This window comes from Metopolophium dirhodum, chromosome 5, assembly GCF_019925205.1.
Source record: "Metopolophium dirhodum isolate CAU chromosome 5, ASM1992520v1, whole genome shotgun sequence".
NCBI lineage: Eukaryota > Metazoa > Arthropoda > Insecta > Hemiptera > Aphididae > Metopolophium > Metopolophium dirhodum.
In genome coordinates this window covers 19,414,616-19,427,449 of record NC_083564.1, presented here as the reverse complement: position 1 = coordinate 19,427,449, position 12,834 = coordinate 19,414,616, and the positions used below count along the sequence as shown (strand labels likewise).

Sequence of the window (12,834 nt, the reverse complement as noted above, 5' to 3'; positions counted from 1 at the left end):
TTTTTAAGTGAGTTATGAACGCTTTTAAGCTTCGCTATAATTATTATATACGCATAACTTGCTAAAAAATTTAACTATCGTAAAAAACCAACATACGAAACAGACAATGTCATGAGATAATGTTCTTAAGTCTTACTATCAAGTTTCATAATAGGTCGATTTATAAAATAACTAATTTTAAACTAACCTATATATAACCTTAACCTAACCTTTTTTATAGTTGTTCTATGGTTAAACGCGATCTGCTGACCGTAAATTTGGTATGTTACGCACTACGCAGTACCATTATAGAACAATTCTGTTATACGTACTTGTCTTGTAAAGACGCAGACAACAGAATATATCCGTGCGGCGTCCTCTTAAGATGGTTCTTAAATCGTGTTTTTGACACACGGTCACGGTTTAAGGTATCTTAAATCGTGCACACGGTACACGGGCAGTAACGGACGTCGTAACATCGTCACCATCGAACAACGGTCGTTGTCCTGACCGAGCTCCACAAAATTGTGAGTTGTTGTTATTATTGTTTATATAACATTAATTGTAATTACTAATTTCGTTTCATACGGCACACACGCAGACACGATACACTCCCGCCCACTCAGTTACATTTTCAGTATTTTCACACAAACAACGCACTTTTGATTCAATCACTAATTATCAGTTTATCACAAATCATCATAATTACGTATTTGAAAAACACGGGCCATGTGTTTATTTGTACTATTTTTGCAGGCAAACGCTCATTCATTAAATAGAAAATGGATATCCGTGGCCCCGAATACTCCCTGAAACAACACTGATTTATACTGTGAGTAAGACTTTGTACCGTTGTCATGACATAAATAAATTAATTTATTTTGTCATGACCGTAGTATTGTCTTATTCTGTGGTAGGTACCAGTGATGTTGTCATTCGTCGTCATTCTGGTATTTGAAGAATACAGTACGTATATGACAAAATATATTTACAGTACATAGGTATTTCAATCTAATTGATCAGTTTACGATCGCACAATAATTATTACTAAGTACCTACATTTTATTTTACAGATTAAAGGATGATGTCGATTACCGACTGCTCGTGGCCTGAACCGTCGGTTTTCCCAACATCACATTAACCGAGAGCCTGCTCAGCCCGGGTTGTTACTCCGGTCTTCAGGTATACTTGCCATAGCTATTATACATTTATACTTTGTCATCAGTTGTGTACATTTCTGTCTTGACCTTCATGCTTATGTGATAGTTGTCGGGCCCATTACTCATGGGTATATCATTTTAGACTTGCTTGCTACAACCTTCAAAAAAATTACATTAACTATAGTTAAATCCATGATAATTGTTTACGTGTTACATAAATATATGATGTGTTGACAAAAGAATGAAATCAATTTTAAGTTATCCTGAAATTTTGAAGGGGGTTGAAGCGTGATCACCAACTAAGTTGTCCATTATAATCATATCTATAATAGTTTATAATTCAGTACCTATTAGTTTTTAGGTAGTTATTAGTTATTAGTATAATTACTACACGACCCTAGAAAGTAGACAATATACAGTATAAAGAATAAAGATAATGATTTTGCCACTGTTGTTGTAAAATATGTCGATCAAAATATTGAATGCACTAATCATGAATAAAAAGTATATTTACACAAAAGTGGAACTAATAAAATTTATCGGTACTTTCCTGTTATACGTGACTACCCTGTTTTTTGACAACATTACAATCCTGTTATCTAAGACTACCAAATTTATACTTTCCTGTTATACAAGACTACGGCTATTAAAAGGAGACATTGAAAAGGAATGTTATATTAGATTCAAATTTTAGAATTTGGAAAAAATAACCTAATTGTTGTAAACTCTTTTTTGTACTTTATGTAATTGGGTTGTTTAATTAGTTTAGTTTAAATAAAGAAGTTATTATTATACGTTTGAACTTTGAATATTCATTGGCTTCAAAATTTGAACTTCAATCGTCCATCAAAAAATAATGGCAACTTTGCAGTTAACTTTTTTTTCTTAACTTTAATATATTTAAAATATATTTTAAAACTTATTTACAACTATTAAATAATATTTTTCTATGGTCCCCAATTAATAGATAACAGATTGTTCAATAAATAGTAAAGTCTAGCTAATAGGTAGGTGTAATTTATTTATTTTATTATAATTCATTAATATTATGAGAAGTTTACCACTAATGAAAATATTTGGAACTATTAAATCAAGACTATGATGACATAATTATTAGTTTATAAATGTATTTCTATTTAATATTTATATTACTGAAAAATAATTAAATATTAATTACACAGTTATTAGGTTGGTGAGTAGGTACTTAAATATTGATTTTTCCAAAAGGATTTATAGAAATGTTATAAAATGTATTGAAAAGTAATCTGAATTTATTATAATAAATAAATATTATACAATTTTAAACTTAAAAGGCAATTTTTAACAAAGTTAATTTATATAATATAATATTTATATCTTTATTCAAATTTAAAATATATATAAATACATTTTAATTAATATAATATGTTTAATTGTTTTAATAGTTGTTAGAATAAAAATAATAAGATTTAATATTTTAAAGGCTTGATAACTAAAAATCTAAAACAATAATATTTGTATATAATTTTATTTTGATATATTATTATTTGATGATATTCAATATTCATTATTATTATTACTAATAATTATTAAATCATCTTTAAATATATAAGCTTCATTGCAATCTAAACTTAAAGTTTTTATTGTTGAATACTAAAAGTATTCATAATTTGTAATCAAAAAACCGGCAAAAATAAAGAAATAAAATAAAATAGAATGTATATTATGAAACATAAATAATGTTGCTACTTAATATTTTATATAACTTTTTTAGTTACTTGTACGGATATTGGATTTTAACAAGAGTTCAAGTAGAAGCATATTCTGCTTTTAATACTACCCAAAAAAACAGTAACTGAATGATTAGTACCATATATAAGGATTGATATTATAAACATTAAAGTTTGCTTTTAATAAATATAAAGTAATTAAAAGTACAAAGAAATTTTAATCTAATGCTAATATAAATAATGTAAGTATGTACATCTAAAATTTATATTTTAGAATAAAGAGGTATTAATTTATATTAGGTAGTTGGGACATTAGGCTCACCAGTATTTAAATAAGTGTCAATGTATCAATTTATTGCTGCCTCCATTAGTTATAAAATTAAAACTATTAATGGATGAAGATAAATATCTGCTTTCATTGTTATAAATATGTATACCCTAACTATTTTTAATAAAATAATAGACATATTTTATTTTTGATGTTAGTCTTTATGTTCTGTTGGCTCTGCTTTGAAATCTGTATTCATGGCATATACTGAGGCCATTATTCAAAAATGCATTTCACTTGTTTAATAAACATTGAACCAAAATATAGTAAGTATAAAATTGAACATAATTTTTTTAATTAATTATTTATTTTATGAATACTGTAATTTATATTTTATAGGTTACTCTCTCTCTAAGGCCAAACCAGTTTGATGCACCTGATAAGAACTTCATGATTGTTGCTCTAAACCTACTATTTAGCAAATGGATAGACAACATTTATTGGAAGTTTAATAAATGATTCACATACATTATAATTGATTAAAGAATATATTATGCAAGATCCATTATATGAAGTTAAGGAAAGTTAATTTTATCTTTTTAAAGATCTTACTAAAGCATGTTTACAACATGTTCATCCCTGTACAGGTATAATTACTTAATATATGTGTTTATATTTAAAACAAAAAAATAAATTTTAATTGCTGACTATATGTTAGATAATATATCTTTTGTAATTATATGTATTATATTGAATTATTATTATATTATATTATATATAAAGAAAAGAATGTCTTAATACGTATAGATATTAGATATTATGTATATTATAATACACTTGAGGGACACTGAAAGGGGTGAACGAGTATAGCCTTAGGGTTCGGTATTCAGGGACGAAAGAGTCAAACTATTACTTTTAATAATGTATACTTTTTTATTATAACATAAACATATTTTAAGTAACAGATTATACAGTTTTCCAGAACACAATTTAGAAATGTATATAGTTATAAATTTAAATTTTTAAATACTTTTTTGTGGGTACCTACCTAATATTTTTTGTTTATACTATTTTATAATTCTGTAATTTGTTAATGTCTATCATATTATTTATAAGTACCTAAGTAATTAACAATTATATAATATTTTATGATTTTATTATGTAACTTAAATGTTGTTTCTGATTTTTCGTAGACAGTAAATATTGGGATGGGACAAATTAATCATTAGCAAAAACATGGGCGCCAAAATGCTGTTGCCCACGAGTGGAAATATTGTAAATACGGCCATGACCTGCACAGTGACACAATAATATAGGGTAGGTTTCATATATTATTTTACTCGCATATTTTTCTTTGTACAGTCGTACATAAGTTTTATTTGATATTATATAGAAAAACGCTGTTACAAGCGGTTTGTGCGTTACGCGTTCATCGACGAATTAACTATAAATCATTTAATCATTATTAACTTTAATATTTTCCTATTTTATCGCAGGACGACAATCTCACCGCATTTGTCAGCGCCACTTTGATGCTGGTCGTCGGTACTTCGGCCGTGTCCGTGATAGGACTGCTACTCTGTATGTTGTGCACAGGACTCGCGATGACCGCGTTCATCGCCAACGTGGTGAAGAGTCCTGCGGTGCAACGTGCATTGGTTAACTGTTTTACGGGAGTCGACGGTGATATGGTGTCGCTTTCCTCGTCTGTTTTATCGGATTGCGTGAGACGAGCGACCGCGACACTGTAGCCTTTGTGATTTGGTTCGCCGCCCAGTCAGTTGGCACCGGCATGTTTTCCGCGGCGGAGTTGCTCGGTTCTCCAGCCGACCGGAAAACCAGACTCCGCCGAAAGTCCGATTGTCCACGTTGTAGACACCACAGCTGCAGACGTCGCTCCGCTCCCTGTCAGTGTGGAGAAGCCGTCCCCCGCGAGGGCCGAAACCAAATACGTTTTTACCTATAGGTATAATAATTAAAAATCAGAAATTAAATAATGTTCTTTTTATATTGCCGAACTACAGTCAAAACACGTTCCAATATTAGAAGTAGAAATATGCCTTATTTTCAAAATTCGACGAAGGCGTTCTGATGGACGAAGGTACCTATGTAAAAAAAACATTTATACGTATGTGTATCATATCATGTTAAAAATAAAAATGATATATATTATAATCGTATGTTTGGTTTTGTTTTATAGAGAGCTTTTACTCGGCCTAACCGGAGCTGCTTATTAAGTATATAGCAGAGAAATGTGGCAACGTAAAAGTGGTTGTGGACCCCTTTTTGTGGCGCAGGCAGCAACGTAATTCATCTGGCGAGATGGTTTCACAAAGGTATTGTAATATTTTTTGCACTCAAAATAAATAAAACCGTTTTCGTGGAAATTAAATGTGAAAATATTATTTCTACTTAATTTTAATTACCGAAATGTAATAATTGTCTACAATATATTATATTATATTATCACAAATCACAATATATTAAGTACCTATTATTTGCAGCTTCTAATAATTGTAATATTTTCTGTCTGTAGATATTGATGCCGATAAAATAATGATGGCCAAGCAAAATGCCATGATTTTTGGCGTACGTGATAAAATTGAGTTTGTTGTAGGAGACTTTTTCAAACTGGCAAATCAAATAAAGGGTGACGTTATAGTCACATCGCCACCATGGGGCAGTCCAGAATACAATAAAATGGATGTAATCGGGCTGTTGGATTTGTGTATGGATAAGATAATGGAGGGAAAATTATGTTACATCTACTGAAAAACATAGATAAAAATGAAAATGAATAGAAAAATAAAATGGTTTGTACATCATTCAGCTTAAATATAAATTGTTATTATTTATGTGGATCAACAATTTATATTTTAAATGTCTATGTAGTGTTTGAAAATGTGTAAAGGACTTGGTGCGGGGTTTCGAAAAAATCGAAAATGTGTTTATGGACAGATATATCAACTCGATGTTGCTATAATATGTCCGATCCAATAATGTAAGTTATAAGTCATTATGTATTTAATACAGTAAAAGCATAGTTAAAAAATAATTAATAGACTATAATATTAATATAGTACATACCTACTTAAAATTAATTTAATATACCTAACCGTACCTATAACATAACAATATTATAATAATTTATTATTTATATTTGAACTCGTTAGAACAATGCCGTAAAAGACGTCGCTCCCAAACCGATCGACATCCATCTGCATAACTGTAAATTGAAAGCGTCTATATTTAAAAATTGTTATAGTAGTAAAGTAATATCATTGATTATAAATAGTATTTATATTCAATGGCAATATTTATCTAATAAATTAATTTTCTTTAGCATTCCGCAAGAATGAACGGAACAGTTTACAAACTTACCTTACCAAAGTTATCTGATGGATGTCGATACGGTTTTGAGTAGCCGTGGCACATCATGCTGATGGACTTACGGAAAGTTATTATTGGACCGGTCATATTATATTGAAAAATTTTTTGTTCATGAACACATATTCAGATTTGTAGGCCAATTCCGTTGCCATTTTTTTAATTATTCCTTGTTTTTATCAATGTTGAGATGCAATAGCATTTTAAGGGCTATTGTCCTTCCCACTTCCAGGACTTTATTTATAAATACAGCTGACAACCTGATGTCCGATATTTTTGTATATACTGGTCCACCCCATGATGGCAGCGATCACGTCACCATTCATCAGATTACTTACGCATTGTGAAAAAGTTGCCAATAATTTCATCAGATACGCAATGGATCTTGGCATTGCGCTAGGCCAGCATCATCTTGCCAGATCTATATCTACATTAATGACAATTCCATTAATAGGTGCTTAATATATATTACATTATACACAATTATTACGTTTCGGTTATTACAATTAAGTAGAAATAATATTTTCAAATAATATTGCAGTGCCTTTGTCGAACGGTCAGCTGTATAACGTTTCTGCTGCAGTGCTGCGCCACAAAACGGGTCGATGCAGAACATAGGAAGTTCACCGGGCACCCACCGAACCGCAACAAACCATTGTAATTTCAAATCCGGTCATGCAATGCTGATTTATTTTATTTAAATTGTATTTGTAAATTGTAAATTGTATAAAAATAATTATAATTATATATTCTATGGAAACTTTCCAATCCATTTGTTGTACACTAACACTTGTACTAACACCAATAAAAAAAAGGTGGATAAGTGGATGTCGCTCTGCTGTACAGTAGGTTACAATAGTGGGTCACTGTAATGGATGGTGTTAAATTTGAATTCAATGATATAATATCATTGTATAAGAAAAACTATTCTGAGCGAAAACGGTCAGTCAGCCTATGATATTACCAAGTATATTTGATGATATTACTGTGAAAAAAGTAATTTATATATAACCTATTTACGTGGAGCCTTATTTTCAATTTTCGATCCTTAGTTATAAAATTCGAACATTTTATAAAATTTTTAACTACAAAAAAGATATTAAACTTTGAATTTGATACACTTTGTCAAAATTTGAACTTTAAATGCTTATAAAAAAAAATTGTGCCTATGTATTTTTATTATTTTTCAACTGCAATTGTAACATTATATCAGGAGCCTTGTATTAAATTTTCACGCTTTTTTACACAACAAATACAATTTTATTGATATTTATAGAAAAAAAAACTAAAAAAATTGAAATGTGACTATGTCCGTAAACAGTTCAAAAAGAGTCAAATTATTTTCAAAATTTTATGGTGTATAGAAAATGCTAATATAAACATTCAGTGAAATTTTCAAGTATTTACAGTCATTCGTTTTTTAATTACAACAAAATAAGAAAATTGATACATGAGAAATCGAGTGAATATCAAATAATGTAAAAATATGAATTTCAAACGCTTATAAAAATTTAATTTGACTTTCTTGTAGACATTTTTTTTTTGATAAAGGTGGACTAACTTATGGATAATCTTGTATTATATTTTCAAATCTTAGATTTAAAAAGAAAAATTTTAATGAATTCTAAACTCAAAATAATTTTCGTGATTTTTCCGTATTTTGTCAAAATTTGAACTTTAAATGCTTATAAATAAAAACATTAAAAACTGTGACTAAGGATTTTTAATTTTTTTCAAATGTGATTGTCACAATATAGAAGAAGCCTTCGATTAAATGTTCAAGCTTTTTTACTCAACAGATAAAATTTTATTGATACTTATAGAAAAAAAACTAAAAAAAATGGAAATTGACAATGTCCGTAAACAGCTCAAAATAAATCAAAATATTTGGAAAATATTATGGTGTATAGGAAATGCAATTATAAAAATTCAGTCAAAATTGCATGTCCCTACGGTCATTTGTTTTAGAGTTACACCAAAAACCAAAATCGATTTTCTCGAAAACAAATTTTGCGTAAAAATTCCCGTTTTTCCTTAATTTTTCTTTTGTTTTTCACGTCGCTTTTGAAAACTACTGGGAAATTTTTACTTTTGACTCCCAAAGTACCAACTAGATTCACTTTCCTATCAGAAAAGTTACTGTTGAATAAAATCCGAGCACTTTTACTGTCCCAAAAGGTGATGATAGTCACAAAAAAAAAACACACATCATTGTAAAATCAATACATTCATCGTTCCACTCAGAATCTAAAATATATGAAAATAAAAGGCTATAGCTATTATATTAATAGTTTTAAAATATCTATTCTATTACACCCTGTATATAGTTATTATAGTATTACCGAGGATATTTCTGACGGCTTTTGAGCCCAAAATCCAAATTGTTGGTGAAAATAAACAATCATCTACGTAAGTATGCAATATATTATATATAGGTAATAAGAATATAAGCATCCTTCAACGAATGCATTTTCGATGTCATGTGATCTGTCTGCAGTGGTGTATTTTCAATTTTTTTCTGGGGAGGGTCAAATAATTCCGAGTTATAACTACAAATTGTTGATCATTAGTGCTACGCCATACTATCATCCATTCCTGCCACAATCTCCTGTAAGCGGGGGTGTACGCAACAAGACAAACGCAGCATTATACAACATGTATGGTATCGGATATCGATAGATAGCCCGATTTATCCTCTTAACGTGAATTATTATAAAATATATTGTTATATATTTACGGTTGAAACGTTCATTTTTAAAAGGCTGAAAAAAAATTATCGAAAAAGGGTCAAAACATCTACGGCACGTATAACGTTAAAAAAATCTATAGGAATTATCAACTTGAGCGACGACTCGTGTTAGGTATACGCGTCACAGAGCAACCGATTGCGCCTGCACGGACGGCGGCTAATATACGTATAACATTTTATTTAGTGACTATTAGATTTTGAAGGATTTACTGGATTTAGTGACTCTTGCAACCAAAATATTGTACCTACAATCTACATAATGAATGGATTTTACTGTTTTAGTATTTTATCATTTAGCCAAGCCCCCCCCCCCCCCCCCCCAGCAGCGGTATTCTGTAACTCGATAAGTCGGTATCGACATAAGTCGTCAATGAGCATGTATAGTAATTAGTAGAATACCTACCTATATAATATGATAAATATTGATAAGTATATAACGCTGTACTAATGTTCAGTGTTCTAAATTCTAATGTAAGAATTCAGTAGGTATACAATATACATGTATAAGATTATATACCTACTTGTATCGTATAAACATAAAAATATTTAATAATGTTGTATACCATTTTAAATGTATAATACCAAAGGTTAGGTATACATATAGGTACCATACAATTATGAAGGTAGTCAGTGGCGTATACATAACTTTTGTATGGGGGGGGGGGGGGGGATCAGTTGCAAACAAATTATTACGGAACAAAAATACCTAAACCTAGGTATGTGCACATTTAAATACCTAATAAATGATAAAACATATATAATATATTCAATACATTTTATTTTAAATCCTACAAGTAGTTATATGTAGTTATGACTTGTTCATACAACTGACATAATATTTGTGGTTGATTTTTGTTTTTAGATAATAATATTTATTATTTAAGCTATTTTTAGCTATTTCTATATTTCTTTTTCTAATGTATAGGAAAATGTATTATTTATACGCACGGACATGCCGCGTTGATATCGGTGACGGTGGCGACTGGCGACGGCCCGTGGCTGGTCTGCCACATATTATTATCTTATAATAATTTATTATACTTGTATATATAATATACATATCATCAAATATCACATAATACGATTATATGAATATGAAATGAATATATGATTACTGATTAATATAAAGTAAATTATTTTTAATTAATTGTTGAATGTGTTAAAATAAAAATTTACAAAAAATCCTTGCCATTTTTTTCCCTTGTAATTTCCTTACATTAAGTCATCAAGAACACTATTTTATAAAATTTAAAAAAAGGCCTATTGGGGGGGGGGGATCTGACCCCCACATCCCCCCCCCCCCTTGTATACGCCCCTGAAGGTAGTTAATGACAATTATATTATGTAATTACAAAACTTATTAAAACAAAATTGATTAAGACACTGAAATATTTCACACATTTGAAATATTTTATTTTTTTAAATTTCATGAAATTTTCAAACACTAACTAAAACATACTACTCGCCATGACAAAACAGTGGGTCAGTATATTTTGTCACGCTACTCGCAATCGTGTCACGCGTGTCGTGGAAAGAGGGCAAGGCGATCCCAGCGGGGTTGTGTGACGCGTATCGCTACGACCAAGATACGGCAACACGTGTCCATATTGACAGGGCGTGCGGCAAGGCCATCACGCCGACCGCCGACGTCAATATTCACACCTCGGGCGTGGTAAAAGATAAGACGCAAGCGTGGCGTGCTCGTGCGATAATTCGGCTTTAAAATCGGCTGCACAAAAGTGGGCAAGTGGATGTCGCTCTGCTGTACAGTAGGTTACAATAGTGGGTCACTGTAACGGACGGTGTTCAATTTGAATTCAACGGTGTAATATCATTGTATAAGAAAAACGATTCTGAGCGAAAACAGTCAGTCAGCCTATGATATTACCAAATATATTTGACAATATTATTGTGAATAAAGTAATTTATATACCTATAATCTATTTCCGTGGAAGCTTGTTTTAAATTTCCAATCCTTAGCTATTAAAGTTGAACATTTTATACATGTTTAACTACAAAATAATTATTAAGTTTTAAAATCAATAAACTTAGTCAAAATTCGAACTTTAAATGCTTATATAAAAAAAAGTGTGCCTATGTATTTATAATATTTTTCAAGTGCTATTGTAGTATTGTAACAATATATCAGGAGCCTTGCATTACATTTTTACGATTTTTTACCCAACAAATAAAATTTTATTGATATTCATAGAAAAAAAACTAAAAAAACTGAAAACTGACAATGTCCATAAACAGCTCAAAATATTTGGAAAATGTTATGGTGTATAGAAAATGCTAATATAAACATTCAGTCAAAATTTCATGTACCTACGGTCATTTGTTTTAGAGTTACACCAAAAACCAAAATCGATTTTGTGGAAAACAGATTTTCCGTAAAAATTCCTGTTTTTCCTTAAATTTATGTTGTTTTTCCCGTCGTTTTTGAAAACTATTGGGAATTTTAAAATTTGACCTCCCGAATGCACCAACTAGATTCACTTTCCCATCGAATAAGATACTGTTGAAGAAAATAGAAGCAGTTTTACTGCCTTCCCAAACCGTGATGACAGACAGAAAAAAAAATTTAAAAAATGGATCATTGTAAAATCAATACATTCATCGTTCCACTTAGAATCTAAAATTGAAATTTTAAATTGTCCATAACCAACTTAAAACGAATATAATCTTTTCTATGGTGTATAAAATAAAAATATAAGTATTTGAATAAAAGTATTCTTTATAAGTTTTCTTTACAACACTGGTTATCTCCCGCATAGTTAAAAAGTCCCCAAAAAAAAAGCGTTAATTGAAAGCTGTATTAACAGGCAATGTTAAATTTAATGTTAGTATTTGTATTGTTTCTACAAAAGAATATGAGAGTTTAGATAGAATATCTGTTAGTGTTATTATCTCAGGATTAATTTCTTTTGCTTTAAGTAGGTTTAATCTATACTAACTTCTATATAATTTGTGATTGGATGATCCAAGTGAACAATATTATATTTTTTATAAGTTGTGGTGACTGGTGAACGGCAATGGTATAGCCAGGGGGTTTTTCGGGCGTTTTTTTTTATTTCATGAGGCCAATATTCTAGATCTATGACTGCTAGAGCCTAGAGGTCGACCACCACCCATTGACCCATAGATATTAATATATTATATTAAAGACAAATGGCCTCATCCATAATATATCTATGCCACCACCACCCATATTTTACATTTATAATGCAAAACCGTATGTTGTATGTGAGAATATGTCATATTTTATAGTCGAATAGTAGGTACTATTATAGGTATACCAGTTAAGTGATTGGCAATCAGCCAATAGTCTCATGAAATACCCTACCGCGCAATCATTGCATATTCATACCATATCATATGTATAGGTATACAGAATACATTGAAATTAAAGTAAAGATAACATAATATATTTTATGAATATCAATTCGTTTTACATTTACATCAAAATTTAAAATTTAAAACTTATATACCACTATTGTAAATATAGAAGTTAGTATGTTATAGGTACACCGTACACGTGGCACGTAATACCGGGTAAAACATCAATATTAATTGACCGAT

General features: G+C 30.0%; 1 long non-coding RNA gene across 1 annotated transcript; it reads left to right on the top strand.

Annotated features, from left to right (window-relative positions):
* The first annotated feature begins 296 nt into the window (after positions 1-296).
* LOC132945761 (uncharacterized) lies at positions 297-7,203 on the top strand. The gene is made up of 13 exons (XR_009664594.1): positions 297-506; positions 736-811; positions 897-980; positions 1,053-1,161; positions 2,893-3,090; positions 3,335-3,442; positions 3,516-3,763; positions 4,310-4,433; positions 4,613-5,217; positions 5,317-5,452; positions 5,653-6,117; positions 6,736-6,957; positions 7,045-7,203. It is a non-coding gene; the product is annotated as an uncharacterized LOC132945761 (long non-coding RNA).
* The last annotated feature ends 5,631 nt before the right edge of the window (positions 7,204-12,834 follow it).